The sequence below is a fragment of the Procambarus clarkii genome, chromosome 19 (assembly GCF_040958095.1).
Source record: "Procambarus clarkii isolate CNS0578487 chromosome 19, FALCON_Pclarkii_2.0, whole genome shotgun sequence".
Taxonomy (NCBI): Eukaryota; Metazoa; Arthropoda; class Malacostraca; order Decapoda; family Cambaridae; genus Procambarus; species Procambarus clarkii.
Window position 1 is genome coordinate 1,512,634 of NC_091168.1, and position 26,003 is coordinate 1,538,636.

A 26,003-nucleotide genomic window follows, 5' to 3' on the forward strand; every position below is an offset into this window, starting at 1 on the left:
GAGGAAAGGGAGGTTAGAAGAGAAGGTGGATTTGAATAAAATATTTAAACACAACATATAAAGGGGATAAAATGTTTGAATTCACTTAAACAAAAACAAAAGCTATATCTGTAAGATTGGGTTAAGGATAATATATTTTACAAAATATGTCCAACACAATTAACAAAACAAATAAACTACGTCGGAAAGGTTAGGTTAAGGACAAAGAATAAGAGCATATTATATTAAACACAATAAATACACGTAGATCTGAAAGAGGTTAGTTAAAGAACAAAGAATAAGAACAAATAATATCCAACATAATATATACAACCTAAGAGATACTTGATGAGCTTTATGTAAAAATTAGTAAAGGGCTTAAAACACTACTTTTAGCAAATATAACCTGAAAATGCTTAAATACACCATCTTTAACCAATATCCCTTGAAAATGTATGAACACTCATCTTTAGCCATTATCACTTGAAATGTAAAAATTACCCAATTTTAACAAAATCTTGGAAAAGTTTAAGCATCCATCTTTAACCAATATCCCCTGATAATGTAACAAATGTAAAAGAAACCTGGATTGACAAACATATGTCCTGCAGGAAACATATATTCAACTGATCTAATGCATATAATGGTGAAAATTAAAACCTTAACAGAGGTTATTGAATAAATGGGCTCTATGTTTGGAACTGAAAAATAAAAGTGATGAATGAGAAGAAATAGTATATTAAATGTATTAAGAAAGTATGGAAAGATTAGATGTTGTAAATAGGTTAGGGCTGGTTGGGATAGGTCTGGGTTGCGTTAGGTACTGGGAAGCATGCTCAAAGGAAGGGAACTATCAGGGGAAAGCGCCAAGCCATTACGACTATATAGCACTTGGAAGGGGGTCAGGATAAGGATATAGGATAGGACGGCGTGGGGGTGGGGGTGCGGGGGAAGGAGAGGAATGATGCCCAGCGACTTGGGGCAGGGCCGGGGATTGAACGCCGACCTGCATGAAGCGAGACCGGCGCTCTACCGTCCAGCCTAAATGGTTGGGAGAAGCATGCTCAAGCAACACTTTATATAGAATATTAGAGATTGAAAGCAGAACTAACAGAGGGGAATGGTAATGAGAATTGGATAGGTTAAGACGCTATAAGTAAAATAGTTGACTGTGCATTTTTGTAATGTTCTGAAATTAGCATCTGTGTAAGAGTTTCTTAAAGTGGCTAAGTGTTTGTGAGAGTTGTGCTAGTTTCTCTATGAGTGCATGTGATCTGTGTTAGTATATGAATATATGTAAGTATTTACATGTTTGACTAAGTTTATATAATTTGTGTAGTTTTGAAAGAATTTGTATAAACAGGAAAACTTATGAAAGTTTGAGAAAATGAGTAAGTAAATGAATTGAGAGTATGTGCACATGTGCAAGTCTATGTTTGGTTTTGTATTTATATAAGTTTATGCTCAAGTAATGTAAGTTAGATTAGGTCGGGAAAGTTACGTTATGTTAGGTAAGATATGTAAGTTAGGTTAGGTAGGGGAGGTTCTTTTACGTTAGGTAAGTTATGTAAGTTAGGTTAAGTTAGGTAAGTTATGTCAGGTAGGATAGATTATGGAAGTTATGTTGGGGTCCATCAGGTTGGAGAGGAAAAGTAAGTTAGGTTGGGTTATCTTGAGATGATTTCGGGGCTTTAGTGTCCCCGCGGCCCAGTCCTCGACCAGGCCTCCATCCCCAGGAAGCAGCCCGTGACAGCTGACTAACACCTAGGTACCTATTTTACTGCTAGGTAGCAGGTGCATAGGGTAAAATAAACTCTGCCCATTGTTTCTTGCAGGAGCCCGGGATCGAACCCGGGACCACAGGATCACAAGTCCAGCGATAAGTTATGAAAGTAAGGTAGGTGAGGTTAGGTAACATGGGTTAGGATTGTGAGATTAGGTAAGTTGGGTTAAGTAGGTGATGTTAGATAAGTTTGGTTAGGTAGGTGAGGTTAGGTAAGTTGGGTTAGGTAGGTGAGGTTAAGTAGGTGAGGTTATGTAAGTTAGGTCATGGAAGTTATTATAAGATACATCAGGAAGGTGAGGATAGGTAAGTTGTCAGGTAGATTAGATTAATGATGTTATGTTAGTTACATCTGGAAGGTAAGTTATGTAAGTTAGGTTAAGGAAGTTATGTTAAGTTACATCATGCAGGTGAGGATAGGTAAGATGGGTTAGGTAGGATAAGACAGGTAGTGGAAGTTATGAAAGTTAGGCAAGTTAAGTCAGGTAGGTAAGAAAAGTTACATATACCTTTGTATTAAGTTGATAGAGAGTTTTCCTTAAACAAATTGTACAACATTACAAGATATGTCTTTGGAAAAAGTTTGTCTTAACAATATATATATGACAGAAAAACTGCTTAATAGAAGTTACATGATAAGAAATGATTGATATGTTACAGAGAAATGAGGTAATTTTGTGAGTGATATAATAGAGATATGTGATGAAATGTTAATCACATTCCTATTCAATATCACAAATGTGTGATATTAAATGTTATTAACAAGTTTTGACTGTAAATGTCTTAGTGAAACTTACTACATAAAAGTTAGTTATTTAAACTCATTTTTAATTGAAGCATATGTTTATTAATACATAAATGTACGAAATATTATGAAAGGTTGCACAAGTTAACTTGATATAATACTTAAAGTTGTTTGTGACTTCATGAAGACATTTAGTAAGTTTAACCGAAATGATCGATTAAATATGTTACAGAATAATTGATTTAGAACGTAAATAGTAAATGTTACATATGACTTGATAAAGTTACCCTTGGTTAATGAAGGAGGTGCAATTCTTAATTAAGGTGTGTTAATGACTAAGATTTCCTGGATAGATGCCTTGTTATATAAAAATGTTTTGTAGATCATCTTATGATGCATGAAGGTGTCTTAGAGAATACTTTTGATGTCACTGAGTTTATCCATGTTACATAAATACATCACCGATAGCGTCTTTTAATGTGTGAAGATGTCTCGGAGCATATAAATGAAACACAAAGATGTCTCAGAGAGTATCCTTGATGTCTCTGAAAGAATTCTTCGTGCATATAGAGGATAAGGAGAGTAACCTTTGTTACAAGAAGATACCTTTGGGAATATGCTTGATGTCTCTGAGAGTATATTTTGATGCATAAAGGTATCTTGGAGATGTTTTGGAGAATATCATTGATGACTTGCAGAGTATCCTTTGATGTGGAAAGATGTCTAAAAGAGTAATTTAGTTTAGAAATATTATGAAGAAAGTTATACTTGACAATTTTGTTAGTGCAGTGAATCCTTATTTAAGATGAGACATGAAAAGTGCGTCACACTAAATTTATTACTGCATGAAACGTAGTTTTGTTTAAGAACAGTATTAGTAAGAGATATTAAGTTGATAAAGAGAAATGCAGTGAGAATTTTACAAATATTTATATAAATGAGCAAAAGTTTTGCCGATAAAATCTGTAACTAAATAAAATAATTAGTAAATGACTAAACAATTTGTAATTAAGTAAATTGGTAAATAAATAATTTGTTGAGAAATAGTAATGTGGTTGATAGTATGTATCAAAGAACTAGTTATTGTCCAAAGATGTAATAGTACATCTGGTTTAAAGAAACAAACAGAGAACATGTTAGAATATGAAATGAAAACAGAGAACATGCAAAGACGTGAATAACGTAAAGAGAACATAAATAACGTGTACAAAGTTGTGCAGAGACCATATAAGAACACTTTGAGAATATGGAGAGAACATATGAAGTGTGCAAAGAACATGCTGTGAAAATTAGAAGAACATGGCGAGAACATACAAATGTGGAAAGAACATTTAGAGAGCATTTAAGAACATGGAGAATGCGTAACAAGAAGTGAAGAGAACGTATAAGAATATGCAAAATGCGGAAGAAACAAGTAAGAACGCATAACGAGATGTACGGAGAACATGTAAGAATATGCTTACAATATTTCTACCCCCGAGGCCTCTGAGTATGAATGTAAAGAAGGCTTATTAAATCATTAAGTATTATTATTATTTGTGGTAAATTTCTCTGAAATTAAGTGAAAAAAGGAGAAAATGAGGGTAAGAGATGTGGGGGAGCAGAGAGCATGTAAGGGAAGATATGGACAAGGGGGAGCTGGGGGGAGGGGATGAGGGCGGCAGTGAGAGCGGGGGGGGGGGGGGTGGTAGGAAAGAGATAATGACATTTGTTGCCTCACGTCACATACCACAATAATATGCTATCACTGATTAACCCTTCCTGAGTGTTTATTTACCTACACACACATATGCATGCATATGTGTGAGAGGGAATGCTATTGAAGAAGAGGTAATGGCTCATGTAGAGTCATACCTACCATTAGCAACAGTAGCACGCCCTCATCACAACTAACAGTAATAATAGTAACAAAACCCATATCAAAACTAATGGTAGCACTCCCCCTATCTCAACTACCAGAAGAAAGAATAGCGCTCTCCATCAAAACTAGGAGGCATCCATCAGTCTCAGGAGAATATGGAGTTGTGCTCTGATTGTCGGTCTGGAGTGGCCTCTCCAGGTCGCAAAGCCAGGATAGGTTGATATGGAGGAGAAGCTGTCAACCAAGCAGCAAGTCTCCACGGCGCCGAAAGTCTCCAATGGAAAGGCAAAAGTCAATACGATTGGTTCCAGCGCCGTCGCGGGAACTGTGAGCTCCTGAGTTGACCTCGAGGTTGGTGAAAGAAGGCACAGGGACTCCAAACCCGGAGACCGCTGTGGTCGGGACCGGAGAAGAACCACAACTATTACTTGTGGAACCACAACTACAAGTAGCAATAATTGCCATCCCCCATCAAACTCTACCAGTAACACCCCCATCACAAATACCAGTAGCACATCCACTATACAACTACCAGTAGCACACTGTTACGAACCCGGATCCAGCGTCCGAGCCTGGAGCAGTGACAAACACGCCATCTGTGGGTCAGCTCCCGAAACCCCCGCCAAACGAACGACGACACCTAGTGAGGACAGCGTGTACTGGCCTCGAGGACCAGTTTCCAGTCTGGTTCAGCGCTCAACACCGCCGCTCCTGACCTCTGGTGAGGTGGTGCTCCGACGACAGCGCCATCTATGGACTGGATACGTCAGGTGTTAGTATCTGAGCCTGTGAGTGTGGTGTATTAGTGTCCCAGTTATTGATGACGTGTCTGCTTACAGAGTCGACCTGGGACCACTGTGTTGACGATTGAGTCAGTCTACCCGAGGCAGCCAGTCTCCATACTGTGAAGTTTGCTGCAGCTGTTGTGACGTCGTCCCCCCGGAAGAACACTGTGGTGTGTTAGCCTGCCAGTGGAGTGGCAGTGAAAGGATTTACCCGGGACCGACTGTTGGAGACGATAATCCACTGGGGTATTGAGGACAGGAGGGTGATTTGTGATATCACACGAGACTCCTGTCTAGGGCGTACCCCTTTTATCGTTCGTGGAGTGGCCGTACCAGCCTTGGTGGCTCAGTACCTGCCAGCAGACCTGCTGGACGTGTGGTTGACGGCCTCCACGACGGTGCCCCCAGTGGACCTGTGTTGTGGCTGACCTGTGGCCAGGGTAGGCTCGGCGTTCTCAGAGGACACGTCTTGAGGCCACGAAGAAAGCACCGCGGACTCGGCACCTAGCCATTGATCAAGAGTCTTCAGCAGAAGACTAGATTGTGCACGATCCCCTTGTAAAGTGTTAATACCCCTCCCCCTTGTGTACTCTTTTATTCTATATATTTAAATGGTGATGGTGAACATTATAATATTAAGTTCTTAACTTTCTTTCCCTACTCCCTTTTTAAGTTACTTGCGTCACGGATCGCATCCCTTGATAGCCTCTACTGGCTTGGGGCCGGATATATATCTTCCTCTAACTACATCAGAGTAAGAACCCCGTTGCGTCCCGAGAGGGCCGTAACACACACCCACATCACAATTACCAGTAGCACTCCCACATCACAACTACCAGTAGCACACCCTCTACACAACTACCAGTAGCACACCCTCTACACAACTACCAGTAGCACACCCTCTACACAACTACCAGTAGCACACCCTCTACACAACTACCAGTAGCACACCCACATCACAACTACCAGTAGCACACTCCTATCACAACTACCAGTAGCACTCCCACATCACAACTACCAGTAGCACTCCCACATCACAACTACCAGTAGCACTCCCACATCACAACTACCAGTAGCACACCCACATCACAACTACCAGTAGCACACCCACATCACAACTACCAGTAGCACACCCTCTACACAACTACCAGTAGCAACAATAGCATTTCGCAATCATAATACTAATAGCAATAGTGGCACTCCCATATCACAACTACTAGTAGGAATAGTACCACCCACAATCACAACAACCAGCAGCAACAGTATCACAGACCCACAAGTATTACTTGTAGAACCATAACTACTAGTAGCAATAGCAGCACTCCCTCATCACAACTACCAGTAGCACCCCCCTTCATAATTACCAGAAACAATAGTTGCACCCCCTACCACAACTACCAGTAGTAAAAGCAGCACACCCTCATCACAACTACCAGTAGCAATAGGAGTACCCCCCCATCACAACTACCAGTCACCATAATAGCACCACCCTCTACCAGAACAATAATTATAATAGCACTCCTCCATCACAACCAACAGAAGCCATAAATGCCCTCCTCTACAATTATATTCATAAACAAACAAAAAGCACGTTATCTAATAACTACACAGTAATATATACAAAGTGCTTAATTACACTGTAAATATTAAACCTTAAACATCTCTTGAAATTTCTTTTCTTTCCTAATTACCTTTAGGTTAGTAGGAAATATAATATAAATAAAGAGAAGCAGTAGTCCTTCTAGACTTTCCACAGAAGCTTACCAGAAGCAGGAGAGAGAAGCACACCCGGTAAGTGTGAGTGAACACTTCAAGCGTGGCCGGCCTCGCCCGCACCATCCACCGCTCACTAAGGGAAGATCTCGACTGACACCTGTTTCCTGCCCACACTCCCGTGATACCTCCCCCTTCCCCGTGGTTACTGTCCACCCTCCCGTGATACCTCCCCCTTCCCTCTGGTTACTGTCCACCCTCCCTGGTTGATACCTGGTTGATACCTGGTTGATGGGGTTCTGGGAGTTGTTCTACTCCCCAAGCCCAGCCTGGGGCCAGACTTGACTTGTGAGAGTTTGGTCAACCAGGCTGTTGCTTGGAGCGGCCCGCAGGCCGCTCCAAGGGTAACAGCCCTTTCGTCATACCTTCCTCTGTGGTTACTGTCCACCCTCCCGTGATACTTTCCCCTTTCGTGTGGTTACTGTCCACCTTCCCGTGATACCTTCCCTGTGGTTACTGTCCACCCTCCCATGAAACCTATCCCTTCCCTATGGTTACAGTCCGCCCTCCCATGAAACCTTCCCCTTCCCTGTGGATACTGTCCACCCTTCCGTGATACCTTCCCCTTCCCTGTGGTTACTGTCCACCCTCCCGTGATACCTCCCCCATCCCTGTGGTTACTGTCCACCCTCCCGTGGAACCTTCCCTGTGGTTACTGTCCACCCTCCCGTGGAACCTTCCCTGTGGTTACTGTCCACCCTCCCGTGGAACCTTTAATACCCAACACAGCCCGGTTAGTCCGGCACTCTTTGAAGGAAACAATCTAGTTTCCTCTTTAAAATGTCCACGGTTGTTCCTGTAATATTTCTGATGCTCGCTGGTAGGACGTTGAACAACCGTGGACCTCTGATGTTCATACAGTGTTCTCTGATTGTGCCCATGGCACCTCTGCTCTTCACTGGTTCTATTCTGCAATTTCTTCCATGTCGTTCACTCCAGTACGTTGTTATTTTTCTGTGGAGATTTGGGACTTGTCCCTCCAGTATTTTCCATGTGTATATTATTTGGTATCTCTCTCGTTTCCTTTCTAGTGAGTACATTTGGAGAGCTTTGAGACGAACCCAATAATTTAGGTGCTTTATCTCGTCTATGCGTGCCGTATATGTTCTCTGTATTCCCTCAATTTCAGCAATCTCTCCTGCTCTGATGGGGGAAGTAAGTACTGAGCAGTACTCAAGTCGGGACAACACAAGAGATTTGAAGAGTACAACCTTTTTTAATGGGATCTCTGGACTCCCGTGATACCTTCCCTGTGATTACTGTCCACCCTCCCGTGATACCTTCTATTTCCCTGTGGTTACTGTCCACGCTCCCGTGATTCCTTCCCCTTCCATGTGGTTACTGTCCACCCTCCCGTGATACCTTCTCCCTCCCTGTGGTTACTGTCCACCCTCCCATGATACCTCCACCTTCCCTGTGGTTACTGTCCACCCTCCCGTGATTCCTTTCCTGTGGTTACTGTCCACCCTCCCATGATACTTCCCCATCTCTGTGGTAGCTGTCCACCCTCCCGAGATACCTTCCACTTCACTGTGGTTACTGTCAACCGTGTCATGATATGTCCCCCTCCCCTGTGGTTACTGTCCACCCTCCAGTGATACCGTCCCTGTGTTTACTGTCCACCCTCCTGTGATACCTTCCCTGTGGTTACTGTCCACCCTCCCGTGATACCTTCCCTGTGGTTACTGTCCATTCTCCCGTGATACCTTCCCCTTCCCTGTTGTTATTGTCCACCCTCCCGTGATACCTATCCCCTCCCTGTGGTTACTGTCCACCCTCCCATGTTACCTTCCCTGTGGTTACTGTCCACCTTCCCATGATACCTTCCCTGTGCTTACTGTCCACCCTCCCGTGGTACCTCCTCCTTCCCTGTTGTTGGAAATTTCCAACACTAATAAACTACTATTGTATTATAATACATCATCATCATTATATACTAATTACAGTAGTTATTAATTTCACTAACGGTAGTGTAAACATAAATTAAACCATTTCATCTGCGTATTAGTGCTAGAATTCTTATAAAATCGAGTAGCAAAATTGCGCAGATAATGTCTAGATAGACACGTTTATTACCAATGTGTTAGATAATTGAATGTGGTTGTCTAAAATTATCAGTATTCTGTGTAATAATTACCTATGGATAATATGACTCCCGATAATCTAAAACCGAGAGTTATTAACTGAAATTGTTATCAAGTAGCAGTTTTATCTGTTACTTACGAATGCTATGAAGAGTAAACATCTTCTCCATTTTCTTGTTTAACACCATTAAAACGAGAATATGATAATATTTAAGTCCCTATTATTGCAGGCCAGTTCTCATTAATGTATTACATCCATATTTACGCGGAAAAGAATTATCCGTGATTAATAATTTCTGTGGTGAATGCGAGAGATGGGTTGAGGGAAGGCGGAGACGCCATTGTACACGAGGCATCCCTGGTGTGAAGAGTGGCGAGACACGTACTAGTGACTGGGGAGTTTTTGTCGACAAGAATTACGTTGATACCCGTTTAATAGTCAACAATTACCTATTCACGTGTTCTATAGTGCCCAGCCAGTTAATAACGCGTCAACAATTGAAGCCACGACCCGTAATTACGCATACACAGCAGTGGACGTCTGGGACTGGCTGACGCGGATTCGGCAGACCTTAGTATTTGATACGCTCATGTTAAGTATACCATTCTCGTTTGATGCATCATCCTAGATTGTATATATGTGGGTAGTCTGTCGTTATACAGCATGGATACCTAATACACAACGTTAGTTAAATTTCAACAATTTCTCCGTTTTCATGAATATTTGAAATAAATCGTAGCCTAATCAAATACTACTTAAATTTCTCTGATTTCAGTGTGTATACGAGGAGTCGACAAGTTGTTTCTCATCATTCGTGATATTCACCTCGGGTTCTTTCTTTATTGAGGTCCTGTGGCCACGAGGACGAATGACGAAATGGCATTACAGAAATCGTCTTACAGATAAGACATTTATTTCGTACAAATTTATCTAATATTATTACTTATTTCCATATAATTCATATAGGATCTTTACATTGAATAAATTATTGCCAGAAATGATGATTTGGTAATCAATGTGTTTGCTTTGACTGTTGCTCAGTAATTCATAATATTTAATATTCATAATTTGAGTTATCATATCTTTGAATCTATTGTAGTTTAGATTTAATATGTTACTAACGCAACAATGTACTAGTGACAAACCACACTGGTTCCTAGATATATATGAACTTCCAGAACCCCCCCCCCAATGTTGATATTAGAGGCTTTGACTTTAATTAATTATTAATACAGTCTATTCATTATTTTCAAGTGATTATTCATTTAATTAGTATCTATAGACACAGGTTCTCTAGTGTTATTCTAATGATCACTTTTATTCGTTTTCCCTCTTTTCTCAAAAGTGGGTAGTCCTTCGATTTATTTAAATACAATAATCAATTAATTGATTATATGAGTCAAGCCCCAGATATCCTACATTATGGTCCTTCGAACCGGATACATACCAATTAACATTACTAATTAAGTCATAATTAATCACCGTGTGAAGTAGTCTAGACTAACCACATTTTATTGATTGTGGCTACCGGCAGTGTACCACATAGGTTAGCCTAATTCGCACCAATTTATTTGCTGCTTATACCTCATGTATAAAGTAGCACTCGTGGGACACAGTCAATTGCCCACAACACTCAGACCTATACCTCACACTGAGGTAAGAATCTTCAGGTCACCAGGAGCAACAGCTCATAACTTCTATAATAATTCCACATTAACACCTGCGTTAGAGTGGCATCACCATCTAATTATTATTTATTTAGGTGGTAATGACATCCATCCTACTCGACACCCAGCTGAGGTAATTAACCACCTTAAAACAATAATTTCCTCATTTAAAATTGTTAGCAGTTCAGTAGTGTTCACATTGGTGGAGCCTCGCCAACTGAGCAATAATAATCGTTGGGGAGTGAGTCCAGAATATTACCAAAGAGCTGCCAAATATATAAACTTTAGGCTGAGGAAGAGAGTACGATTGGATGCCACTTACATTCAATTTACAGCCAGACCATACAGGCAAAACCTGGCAAAAGATGGTGTACACCTGTCAGGTGAATCTAGGTCACATGTAGTTGACAAATTGATCAACACAATCAAGCACCATAAAAGGCTGTGGCTGCCAAGCCAAATTAATTGTACATAATTGTATTTTCACCTGTGTGTGCAAGTGCACCTTTATATAAACTATAAAATCTAAAAAACCCAAAAACACAGCACAACTATATATTCACATTATTGCACCACAAATTAATCTATGCCAACCGTTATTGGGTAGGAATTTAGGCAGTGATTGTGCTGAATTTGGCACAAATGCAGACTAAATAAATTCGTAGCTTCTTAGGTAGAAATTCTTACAACTAGTCTTGGACTAGTCATGTATTGACTACATTATTCACAAGAATGAATAATGTAGTGCATACATTATTCATTCTTGTGCTGACCCTATCAAGGGTGGGATTCAACTTTATAGTAACTCTGATTGGAGTATATCCATATTAATTATGTGTACTCATTATTTGTGTGTATGCATTTTGAGTGCTGCTGAATGATCACCATTACATCTAATGGTGATAAAGATGAGCTAGCCGGAAGAAAGTTAATGGTGAAGTTCAAGCACTGCTCAAAATCCTTAGCTACTTATTGTTAGGTAGGTAAATTAACCTCTCAGCGAGGTAGTATAGTCTATTCAAATACATTAGGCTATTATATTGATATTGAACTCCATTGAATGAGTCAATGTCCCAGTTACATCAGTAACAACTATTTACTGTTAGACCAGCCCTTACCCAGCAAGATGGAAACGGCTGACAAAATGAAAAGGACCCTTATCGGTCTGAAAGGTCATTTGACCCGACAGATTACCAAGTGTCAAAATCTGTCACAACAGTCACCTGTTGACTACCTTGAATTAGAAGATTTACTTCAAGTTGTTGCAGACAAATTCGCGCATATTAAGCAACATATGAATCTGTATTTGACAGAACTTTACAAAACTTCAATAGGTGAAACTGAACTTGAGGATATTGTAAATGATTTAGCCCAGTATGAAGATGGTGTACGGGCTAAGCTTCAACCCTTTAAAAGGCAAATTGCTAAAAACAAATTAACAACAGCCTCTACTGCACATCCAGATCCTGATGTCAAATTACCTCAGATCAATATACCCACATTCTCTGGTAACGAGAATGAGAGTTGGGATAATTTCTGGAGTAAATTCGTGGATGCAGTAGACTCTAAAACTAACATCCCTCAAACAACCAAGTTCACTAATTTACAAGGCTTGTTACGAAATGAAGCCTTGAAGGTAATCTCTAACATAACACTAACCAGTGATGGTTACGACCTAGCTGTGCAATTGCTCAAGAACAACTACGATAACAAGGAAAGAACTATTACTATCTTAGTTCAAAAATTGCTGGATTTACCATCTGCTAATAATTCTACAGATTCTCTCCAAACTTTCAGACTAGAGTTAGTATCTTTACTCAAGGCCTTAAGCCTTAAAGTCCAAATTCAGACTGCTGAATGGATGACAAAATTAGTTGTAAGGCGCAAATTACCAAGAGAAACTATAGATAAATTGTGTACTATGTACAATAAAACCTTTCTGACCTTGAATGAAATTACACAAGGATCACAGAAAACCTTCATCACACAACAATTAGTCGAGCAGTTAAAATTAAAACCTGTCAAAAGTGTGAGACTGAATATTTCTGGGTTCTTGACTAATAGTGGGCCTCGTGAATACCAAGTAGTCAAGGTGTTAGTGAGACTTGGATCTTCCACTAGTCCAATACAAGTATTAGTAGTAGATAAACTTCCTTCAGACCTGCAGGTCACAGGACTAGCTCGCACTGCGAGATATCTCAAACGAAACCACATGAGGTTAGCAGATTACAAAATAAATTCTGACTGCCTCACTGATGTTGGTATACTTATAGGCGCTGACCATTATTATAAATTTATAACGGGATGCACCAGACATCATGGAATGAATTTGTTGTCATCTGCTGGAGGCAAATTGCTTACTGGACCGGTGCTCTTCCAACAAAACCCAGCGTCAACCAACCAACAATCTAACAATACAATAGTGGCGTGACTAGGCTTGGAACAGTCACCCCTACATTTCAGAGAAATATCTGAAGATAATGAGTCTGATCCACCTGTACATTGTTTGTGGGATTTAGACACTTTTGGTATTGTCCCTGAACAACCAAGCCCTGATGATATGTGGACTGTCAGACTGTCAGCAATATCTGGACACAGTTGTCTATAAGGACAAACAATACTGGGTGAGACTGCCATGGAAGTTAAATCATCCACAACTTCCAGTTAATTATTTCATGGCAGCCTCTCAATTACAGTCTCAATTAATACGACTGAAGAAACAGCCAGACAAATTGAATATGTATCGTCAATTAATTCAACAAAAACTCAATAGTAAATTTATCGAAGTTGTTGATAATGATGACCGAAAAATAGGTCACTATTTACCCCATCACGCTTTAGTGAAAGATTCATTGACAACGCCAATATGTATTTTCTTCAACGGTAGTGCCGAAGTTAAGGCAAACAGCGTGTCCTTGAATGAATGTCTCCAAACGGGACCTAGCCTAACACAAAGGCTACATGATGTACTATTACGATTCCGCACTGGTATTTTTGCTTATACTGCTGATATCAGTAAAGCTTTCCTTAGAGTAGGCTTGCAAGAAGAGAATCGTAATTACACCAAATTTCTCTGGATTAAGGACTCACTGGATCCTGACAGTTACGTCATAACCTACCGGTTTGCCTCTGTGCTATTCGGAGCGACTTCCTCCCCGTTTCTACTTCAAGCCACATTAGATACACATTTGAGGAAGTCAAAATAACCCTTATAAAACAGAGATCAGTGACAACTTGTATGTCGATAATTTCCAGAGAACTACAAATGACAAATCCAAATTGGTAGAAATTTACCATGAGGCTAACCGTGAGTTATTTGGAGCCAATATGCTTCTACAATCATGGGCCTCAAACAATAAATCATTAAACCAGATAATCGAGAAAGAATTTCCGGGTTATCAGGTGCCTAATCAATTAAAAGTTCTGGACGTGGAATGGAACACATGTACTGACGAGATGAATGTCAGTACCTGTGATAGATCCTACTTCCCTGTGGTTACTGTCCACCCGTCCGTAATACCTTTCCCTTCCCTGTGGGTACTGTTCACCGTCCTGTGATATCTTCCCCTTCCCTATGGTTACAGTCCACCCTCCCGGGATACCTTCCCTGTGGTTACTGTTGTCGGGGTTTATCGGTGAGCAACAGTATAAGTACTTAATCCTGGCGAGGTTGCCAATGTCGGGGTTCACCTCATTAAGAGAGGGGCGAGTAACAGTATACTTAAGGTCACTCACCGTAGCCCTGCGGGTCTTCACTCTAATCCTCGCAGCGCCACTGTACGCCAGGAGAGTATCCCAGTCAATCCCAACCGGCCTCTGATCGAGAATGAGTGGGAACACAGCTTGTACTCTTTACAGCTTGTGTGCCCGCCCTGGCACAGGGCTCTACTACTAACCACAAGGTCGCCAACTGGTGTTTCCGGTGTCCAGTAAAACGTCAGTGGTTTTGTTGAATTGTGGTAACAGTGGCAAGAGCACACTCAATAAGTCTGATATCAGGCAGGTATTTACTTCTATCACTATCTGCTTTCAGGTATTATACAGCCACAAGAAATATGGAGGGGATGATATAAACACCAATGTACTTTGTATTTTACTTAAAAATCATTCAAAGACATCACAAGATTATATGAATAAGCAAACAGCTGTTTCAGGCGGAAGTCGCTCGTTCCCACATATAATCATGAACTCGCCAAGCCGGCAACGCTCCCCCTCACGTCAATGTCAAAATCAGCTCGGCGACTACCACCGCGCGAATGTTACTTTATCTGTTTGCTTGTGGCGTGACACGCCAGTTTCTTTAAGTTCTCAAAGATCACTAGAAGTTCGAACACACAATATTTGCGACAATAGCACGTAAATACTTCGCTGCACTGATCTTGAGCTCAATCAAACATTTCTATATAAATGGACACAATAACTCACTATCGTGGTATATCACACTGCCCTTCATTTAATGATAACGTGGCAAGTATTTAATGGTAACGTGTGCACTGGAGTTCTCAGTAATTCCTTTCGTGGGCGATAACACAATTAATCACTGCACGCATGAATGATTATTCAATACACAAGCATAGATTTATATATATATATATATATATATATATATATATATATATATATATATATATATATATATATATATATATATATATATATATATATATATGGATGAATCATAGACATCAATAATGGTAATAACATAGCTACTGGGCACATAGCCTAACTCCAAATACAGGCATATTTATATATACATACTCTCTCACTAACTGTTCATATTAAAGTCTCATGGAAGACATTATCAACACAGTAAATTCATCAATTACTCTGGGTGCCTGCACACACCAATAATAGTAATAAATATCGTGGGTACTCTATGTAGTCCCACTCTGCACACTGGTGCCTTACTGTGACATAGGTGAGCCTTGCTCACGACATACAAAATACTCTGGCTAAATAATATAGCTGACTAAAGGGGAATTGGGAGGGAAACTAGAATCACCTACTTCCACCTATCCTCCGGTGTGAGTTGAGTTGTAGCTCCTGGTCCTGGCTCCTGCCTTTTGTAGGGAACGCCCCCACACACACCCTGTCGTGTCCCCCAGGAACTCAATCAACGTCCCACCATAAGCGCGTCGTCTCCGTGCCTTTTCACTGCAGGTCCGTGCTCCTCCTCGACTTCTTGTAGGGTTGGAGTCGGTCTCCCGGCCGTCAACTTCTCCTCCCAGCTACGGCTGCCTGCCTACGTCTCGGCGGCAGTCGTTCGGATTCCCGAATAGTTTTCTTCTTCCACTGCTTCCCGGTGGCTCGGTCCAGCCACTACGCCGTCACAAACGGGTGAACTGCCTCAGACGTCGCATACGTCACTGCACAGACTTCACTTCTTCTTGCACAGTACCTGTCCTGGAGCACTTGTTGCTCAATATCCTGTCGATTCCCTCTCTGGTCCAACACATGAACGAAGGAAGACCTCACAGAGTACTTGCAGACTTCGGGTGACGCGTAAAATCCACGGGAGCGGGAAACAACTGTCAAACTGACAGGACCAATCTTCGCACGTCCAACCACCTTGACGTGTCGTGTCAGACTGATTCCCTCCGGAGAATTGGCCCAGCCACTACGTCATCACTGTGAAGCTATCAGCCGTCGCATACGTCGCTGCCTAGTCTTCACCTGCACAACACCTGTTCCTGGAGCACTTGTTGCTCAATATTCTGTCAATCCCTTCTCTGGTCCAACACATGAACGAAGGAAGACCCCACAGGTGATGGCAGACCACGGGTGATGCGTAAATCCTCCGGAGTCGGGGTAAACTGTCCAACTGACAGGACCCCCAGCGCACGTCCGACCTCCTTGACGTGCTGTCTTAGACTGATGGCGCCAGCGCGGCGCGATGACCGGACCCCCCTTCCTTTGTGACGTCATATTCGCCACGGGAGGTTTTCATTGGCTCCCTGTGCCACGTCGCTGTCGGTGACCAATCTGGTATCACTGACGTCACACAGTTTTGGTGACAAAACAGAAGAGCCAGCGCCATATTGGCTTCCTAAAGGGCCTAAACCACAGCCCAAAATACTCTTCTTTTATAAATTTCTCGTCACTTCGAGAACACTACTTTCTCCCACATATACCAAACTGCTGCCTGCGACGTAGAGAACGCTCGGGTAAAGTGGACATGACTCTTACTGCAGGCGTGGGAGAAATATAAGGGGGGGGGGGGGAACACCGTCACACTGTCCACCCTCCCGTGATAGATCCTACTTCCCTGTGGTTACTGTCCACCCTCCCGTAATTATTCCCTGTGGTTACTGTCCACCCTCCCTTGATACCTCCCACTTCCCTGTGGTTAATGTCCACCCTCCCGTGATACCATCCCCTTCCCTGTGGTTACTGTCCCCCCTTCCGTGATACCTTCCCCTTCCCTGTGGTTACTGTACCCCCTCCCGTGATACCTTCCCCTTCCCTGTGGTTACTGTCCACCCACCCGTGATATCTTCCTTGTGGTTACTGTCCACCCTCCCGTAATACCTTCACCTTCCCTGTGGTTAATGTCCACCCTCCCTTGATACCTTCCCCTTCCCTGTGGTTACTGTCCACCCTTCCAGGATACCTTCCCCCTCCCTGTGGTTACTGTCCACCCTCCCGTGACACCTCAACCTTCCCTGTGGTTACTGTCCACCCTCCCGTGATACCTTCCTTGTGGTTACTGTCCACCCTCCAATGACACCTTCCCCTTCTCAGTGGTTACTGTCCACCCTCCAATGACACCTTCCCCTTCTCAGTGGTTACTGTCCACCCTCCTGTGATACCTTCCTTGTGGTTACTGTCCACCCTCCCGTAATACCTTCCCCTTCCCTGTGGTTACTGTCCACCCTCCCGTGACACCTTCCCCTTCCCTGTGGTTACTGTCCACCCTCCCGAGATACCTTCCCTGTGGTTAAAGTCCACCCTCCCGTGATACCTTCCCTATGGTTACTGTCCACCCCTCCGGTGATAACCTGAAAATGCTTAATACACCATCTTTAACCAATATCCCTTGAAAATGCATAAACACTCATCTTTTGCCATTATCACTTGAAATGTAAAAATAACCCAATTTTAACAAAATCTTTGAAAAGTTTAAGCATCCATCTTTAACAAATATCCCGTGATAATGTAACAGATGTAAAAGAAACATGGATTGACAAACATATGTCCTGCAGGAAACATATATTCAACTGAACTAATGCATATATTGGTGAAATATAAAACCTTAACAGAGGTTATTGAATAAATGGGCTCTATGTTTGGAACTTAAAAATAAAAGTGATGAATGAGAAGAAATAGCATATTAAATGTATTAAGAAAGTATGGAAAGATTAGATGTTGTAAATAGGTTAGGGCTGGTTGGGATAGGTCTGGGTTGTGTTAGGTACTGGGAAGCATGCTCAAAGGAAGGGAACTATCAGGGGAAAGCGCCAAGCCATTACGACTATATAACACTTGGAAAGGGTCAGGATAAGGATATAGGATGGGACGGCGTGGGAGTGGTGGTAGGGGGGGGGGAGGAATGATGCCTAGCGACTTGGGGCAGGGCCGGGGATTCAACGCCGACCTGCATGAAGCGAGACCGGCGCTTTACCGTCCAGCCTAAATGGTTGGGAGAAGCATGCTCAAGCAACACTTATATATAGAATATTAGAGATTGAAAGCAGAACTAACAGAGGGGAATGGTAATAAGAATTGGAAAGTTTAAGACGCTATAAGTAAAATAGTTGACTGTGCATTTTTGTAATTTTCTGAAATTAGTATCTGTGTAAGAGTTTCTTAAAGTGGCTAAGTGTTTGTGAGAGTTGTGCTAGTTTCTCTATGAGTGCATGTGATCTGTGTTAGTATATGAATATATGTAAGTATTTACATGTTTGACTAAGTTTATATAATTTGTGTAGTTTTGAGAGAATTTGTATATACAGGAAAACTTATGAAAGTTTGAGAAAGTGAGTAGGTAAATGAATTGAGAGTATGTGCACATGTGCAAGTCTATGTTTGGTTTATATTATATAAGTTTATGCTCAAGTTATGTAAGTTAGGTTAGGCTAGGTCGGGAAAGTTATGTTATGTTAGGTAAGATATGTAAGTTAGGTTAGGTAGGGGAAGTTCTTTTACGTTAGGTAAGTTATGTAAGTTAGGTTAAGTTAGGTTAGTTATGTCAGGTAGGATAGATTATGGAAGTTATGTTAAGGTCCATCAGGTTGGAGAGGTTAAGTAAGTTAGGTTGGGTTATCTTGAGATGATTTCGGGGCTTTAGTGTCCCCGCGGCCCGGTCCTCGACCAGGCCTCCATCCCCAGGAAGCAGCCCGTGACAGCTGACTAACACCTAGGTACCTATTTTACTGCTAGGTAACAGGTGCATAGGGTAAAATAAACTCTGCCCATTGTTTCTTGCAGGCGCCGGGATCGAACCCGGGACCACAGGATCACAAGTCCAGCGATAAGTTATGAAAGTAAGGTAGGTGAGGTTAGGTAACATGGGTTAGGATTGTGAGATTAGGTAAGTTGGGTTAAGTAGGTGATGTTAGATAAGTTTGGTTAGGTAGGTGAGGTTAGTTAGGTGAGGTTATGTAAGTTAGGTCATGGAAGTTATTGTAAGATACTTCAGGAAGGTGAGGATAGGTAAGTTATGTCAGGTAGATTAGATTAATGATGTTATGTTAGTTCCATCTGGAAGGTAAGTTATGTAAGTTAGGTTAAGGAAGTTATGTTATGTTACATCATGCAGGTGAGGATAGGTAAGATGGGTTAGGTAGGATAAGACAGGTAGTGGAAGTTATGAAAGTTTGGTAAGTTAAGTAAGGTAGGTAAGAAAAATTACATATACCTTTGTATTAAGTTGATAGAGAGTATTCCTTAAACAAATTGTACAACATTACAAGATATGTCTTTGGAAAAAGTTTGTCTTAACAATATATATATGACAGAAAAACTGCTTAATAGAAGTTACATGATAAGAAATGATTGATATGTTACAGAGAAATGAGGTAATTTTGTGAGTGATATAATAGAGATATGTGATGAAATGTTAATCACACATCTATTCAATATCACAAATGTGTGATATTAAATGTTATTAACAAGTTTTGACTGTAAATGTCTTAGTGAAACTTACTACATAAAAGTTAGTTATTTAATTTCATTTTTAATTGAAGCATATGTTTATTAATACATAAATGTTCGAAATATTATGAAAGGTTGCACAAGTTAACTTGATATAATACTTAAAGTTGTTTGTGACTTCATAAAGACATTTAGTAAGTTTAACAGATATGATCGATTAAATATGTTACAGAATAATTGATTTAGAACGTAAATAGTAAATGTTACATATGACTTGAAAAAGTTAACCTTGATTAATGAAGGAGGTGCAATTCTTAATTAAGGTGTGTTAATGACTGAGATTTCCTGGAAAGTAGCCTTGTTATATAAAAATGTTTTGGAGATCATCTTATGATGCATGAAGGTGTCTTAGAGAATACTTTTCATGTCACTGAGTGTATCCATGTTACATAAATACATCACCGATAGTGTCTTTTAATGTGTGAAGATGTCTCGGAGCATATAAATGAAACACAAAGATGTCTCAGAGAGTATCCTTGATGTCTCTGAAAGAATTCTTCGTGCATAAAGAGGATAAGGAGAGCAACCTTTGTTACAAGAAGATACCTTGGGGGAATATTCTTGATGTCTCTGAGAGTATATTTTGATGTATAAAGATATCTTGGAGATGTTTTGGAGAATATCATTGATGACTTGCAGAGTATCCTTTGATGTGGAAAGATGTTTAAAAGAGTAATTTAGTTTAGAAATATTTTGAAGAAAGTTATACTGGACTGGTTATACTGGATTGTTAGTGCAGTGAATCCTTATTTAAGATGAGACATGAAAAGTGCGTCATACTAAATTTATTACTGCATGAAACGTAGTTTTGTTTAAAAACAGTATTAGTAAGAGATATTAAGTTGATAAAGAGAAATGCAGTGAGAATTTTACAAATATTTATATAAATGAGCAAAAGTTTTGCCGATAAAATCTGTAAGTAAATAAGATAATTAGTAAATGACTGAACAATTTGTAATTAAATAAATTGGCAAATAAATAATTTGTTGAGAAATAGTAATGTGGTTGATAGTATGTATCAAAGAACTAGTTATTGTCCAAAGATGTAATAGTACATCTGGTTTAAAGAAACAAACAGAGAACATGTTAGAATATGAAATGAAAACAGAGAACATGCAAAGACGTGAATAACGTAAAGAGAACATAAATAACGTGTACAAAGTTGTGCAGAGACCATATAAGAACATTTTGAGAATATGGAGAGAACATATGAAGTGTGCAAAGAACATGCTGTGAAAATTAGGAGAACATGGCGAGAACATACAAATGTGGAAAGAACATTTAGAGTGCATTTAAGAACATGGAGAATGCGTAACAAGAAGTGAAGAGAACGTATAAGAATATGCAAAATGCGGAAGAAACAAGTAAGAACGCATAACGAGATGTACGGAGAACATGTAAGAATATGCTTGTAATATTTCTACCCCCCGGGGCCTCTGAGCATGAATGTAAAGAAGGCTTATTAAATCATTAGGTATTATTATTATTTGTGGTAAATTTCTCAGAAATTAAGTGAAAGGAGGAGAAAATGAGGGTATGAGATGTGGGGGAACAGAGAGGGTGTAAGGGAAGATATGGACAAGGGGGAGCTGTGGGGGAGGGGGTGTGGGCGGCAGTGAGAGCGGGGGGGGGGGGGGGCATACGACAACCTTCCTTAGTCAAAAACACCTGTGGGAGAGTCAACAACACCTGTGGAAGAGTCAACAACACCTGTGGTAGAGTCAACCTGATTAACCCTTCCTGAGTGTTTATTTACCCACACACATAAGCACGCACATGTGTGAGAGGGAGTGCTATTGAAGAAGAGGTAATAGCTTATGTAGAGTCATAACTACCATTAGCAACAATAGCACGCCCTCATCACAACTAACAGTAATAATAGTAACAAAACCCGTATCAAAACTAATGGTAGCACTCCCCCTATCTCAACTACCAGAAGAAAGAACAGCGCTCCCCCATCAAAACTAGTAGGCATCCATCAGTCTCAGGAGACTATGGAGTTGTGCTGTGATTGTCGGTCTGGAGTGGCCTCTCCAGGTCGCAAAGCCAGGGTAGGTTGATAAAGGGGAAAAGCTGTCACCCAAGCAGCAAGTCTCCACGCCGCCGAAAGTCTCCAATGGAAAGGCAAACGTCAATACGATTGGTTCCAGTGCCGTCGCGGGAACTGTGACCTCCGGAGTTGACCTCGAGGTTGGTGAAAGACGGCACAGGGACTCCAAACCCGGAGACCGCTGTGGTCGGGACCGGAGAACCACAACTATTACTTGTAGAACCACAACTACAAGTAGCATTAATTGCACTCCCCCATCACAACTACCAGTAGCAATAGTAGCACACCCTCTACACAACTACCAGTAGCACCCTCTACACAAATACCAGTAGCACACCCCTATCACAACTACTAGTAGCACCCCCCCAAATCACAACTACCAATAGCACACCCCTATCACAACTACCAGTAGCACACCCTCTACACAACTACCAGTAGCACCCTCTACACAACTACTAGTAGCACACCCTCTACACAACTACCTGTAGCACACCCACATCACAACAACCAGTAGCACACCCTATCACAACTACCAGTACCACACCCACATCACAACTAACAGAAGCACACCCACATCACAACTACCAGTAGCACACCCTATCACAACTACCAGCAGCACACCCCTATCACAACTACCAGTAGCACACCCACATCACAACTACCAGTAGCACACCCACATCACAACTACCAGTAGCACACCCACATCACAACTACCAGTAGCACACCCTCTATACAACTACCAGTAGCACTCCCACATCACAACTACCAGTAGCACACCCACATCACAACTACCAGTAGCACACCCACATCACAACTACCAGTAGCACACCCACATAACAACTACCAGTAGCACACCCTCATCACAACTAGCAGTACCACACCCACATCACAACTACCAGTAGCACACCCTCTACACAACTACCAGTAGCACAACCTCTACACAACTACCAGTAGCACACCCTCTACACAACTACCAGTAGCACACCCTCTACACAACTACCAGTAACACACCCACATCACAACTACCAGTATCACACCCACATCACAACTACCAGTATCACACCCACATCACAACTCCCAGTAGCACACCCTCTACACAACTACCAGTAGCACACCCACATCACAACTACCAGTAGCACACCCACATCACAACTACCAGTATCACACCCACATCACAACTACCAGTAGCACACCCTCTACACAACTACCATTACCACACCCACATCACAACTACCAGTAGCACACCCTCTACACAACTACCAGTGGCACACCCTCTACACAACTACCAGTAGCACACCCTATCACAACTACCAGTAGCACACCCTCTACACAACTACCAGTAGCACACCCTCTACACAACTACCAGTAGCACACTCACATCACAACTACCAGTATCACACCCACATCACAACTACCAGTATCACACCCACATCACAACTACCAGTAGCACACCCTCTACACAACTACCAGTAGCACACCCACATCACAACTACCAGTAGCACACCCACATCACAACTACCAGTATCACACCCACATCACAACTACCAGTAACACACCCTTTACACAACTACCAGTAGCACACCGACATCACAACTACCAGTGGCACAGCCTCTACCAGTACCACACCCACATCACAACTACCAGTAGCACACCCTCTACACAACTACCAGTAGCACACCCTCTACACAACTACCAGTAGCACACCCTCTACACAACTACCAGTAGCACACATTCTACACAACTACCATTAGCACACCCACATCACAACTACCAGTAGCACACCCACATCACAACTACCAGTAGCACACCCTCTACACAACTACCAGTATCACACCCCAATCACAACTACCAGTAGCACACCCACATCACAACTACCAGTAGCACACCCACATCACAACTACCAGTATCACACCCACATCACAACTACCAGTAGCACACCCACATCACAACTACCAGTAGCACACCCACATCACAACTACCAGTAGCACACCCACATAACAACTACCAGTAGCACACCCTCATCACAACTAGCAGTACCACACCCACATCACAACTACCAGTAGCACACCCTCTACACAACTACCAGTAGCACAACCTCTACACAACTACCAGTAGCACACCCTCTACACAACTACCAGTAGCACACCCTCTACACAACTACCAGTAACACACCCACATCACAACTACCAGTATCACACCCACATCACAACTACCAGTATCACACCCACATCACAACTACCAGTAGCACACCCTCTACACAACTACCAGTAGCACACCCACATCACAACTACCAGTAGCACACCCACATCACAACTACCAGTATCACACCCACATCACAACTACCAGTAGCACACCCTCTACACAACTACCATTACCACACCCACATCACAACTACCAGTAGCACACCCTCTACACAACTACCAGTGGCACACCCTCTACACAACTACCAGTAGCACACCCTATCACAACTACCAGTAGCACACCCTCTACACAACTACCAGTAGCACACCCTCTACACAACTACCAGTAGCACACTCACATCACAACTACCAGTATCACACCCACATCACAACTACCAGTATCACACCCACATCACAACTACCAGTAGCACACCCTCTACACAACTACCAGTAGCACACCCACATCACAACTACCAGTAGCACACCCACATCACAACTACCAGTATCACACCCACATCACAACTACCAGTAACACACCCTTTACACAACTACCAGTAGCACACCGACATAACAACTACCAGTGGCACACCCTCTACCAGTACCACACCCACATCACAACTACCAGTAGCACACCCTCTACACAACTACCAGTAGCACACCCTCTACACAACTACCAGTAGCACACCCTCTACACAACTACCAGTAGTACACATTCTACACAACTACCATTAGCACACCCACATCACAACTACCAGTAGCACACCCACATCACAACTACCAGTAGCACACCCTCTACACAACTACCAGTATCACACCCCAATCACAACTACCAGTAGCACACCCACATCACAACTACCAGTAGCACACCCTCTACACAACTACCAGTAGCACACATTCTACACAACTACCATTAGCACACCCATATCACAACTACCAGTAGCACACCCTCTACACAACTACCAGTAGCACACCCACATCACAACTACCAGTAGCACACCCACATCACAACTACCAGTAGCACACCCACATCACAACTACCAGTAGCACACCCTCTACACAACTACCAGTAGCACACCCACATCACAACTACCAGTAGCACACCCACATCACAACTACCAGTAGCACACCCACATCACAACTACCAGTAGCACACCCACATCACAACTACCAGTAGCACACCCTCTACACAACTACCAGTAGCACACCCACATCACAACTACCAGTAGCACACCCTCTACAGAACTACCAGTAGCAACAATAGCATTTCGCAATCATAATACTAATAGCAATAGTGGCACTCCCATATCACAACTACTAGTAGGAATAGTACCACCCACAATCACAACAACCAGCAGCAACAGTATCACAGAACCACAAGTGTTACCTGTAGAACCATAACTACTAGTAGCAATAGCAGCACTCCCTCATCACAACTACCAGTAGCACTCCTTCATCACAACTACCACTAGCACACCCCCTTCATAATTACCAGAAACAATAGTTGCACCCCCTACCACAACTACCAGTAGCAATAGCAGCACCCCCTCATCACAACTACCAGTAGCAATAGTAGCACTCCCCCCATAACAACTACAAGTAGCACTCCCCAATCATAACTACCAGTGTCAATAGCAGCACCCCCCATCACAACTACCAGTCACGATAATAGCACCACCCTCTACCAGAACAATAGTTATAATAACACTCCTCCATCACAACCAACAGAAGCAATAAATGCCCTCCTCTACAATTATATTCATAAAAAAACAAAAAGCACGTTATCTAATAACTACACAGTAATATATACAAAGTGCTTAATTACACTGTAAATATTAAACCTTAAACATCTCTTGAAATTTCTTTTCTTTCCTAATTACCTTTAGGTTAGCAGGAAATATAATATAAATAAAGAGAAGCAGTAGTCTTTCTAGACTTTCCACAG

General features: G+C 41.9%; 1 protein-coding gene across 3 annotated transcripts in view; it reads right to left on the reverse strand.

Annotated features, from left to right (window-relative positions):
• LOC123749972 (3-galactosyl-N-acetylglucosaminide 4-alpha-L-fucosyltransferase FUT3-like) overlaps positions 1-26,003 on the reverse strand; it is a 247,895-nt gene that overhangs the window by 199,135 nt on the left and 22,757 nt on the right. The window contains exon 1 of one of the 3 annotated variants that reach the window (XM_069326911.1): positions 6,918-7,015. The exons of the other annotated variants lie outside the window; for them this stretch is intronic. The gene's annotated coding sequence lies outside the window, so the exon portion shown is untranslated. Of the gene's footprint in view, positions 1-6,917; positions 7,016-26,003 lie in introns of those variants that run through there. 3 annotated transcript variants of the gene reach the window in all.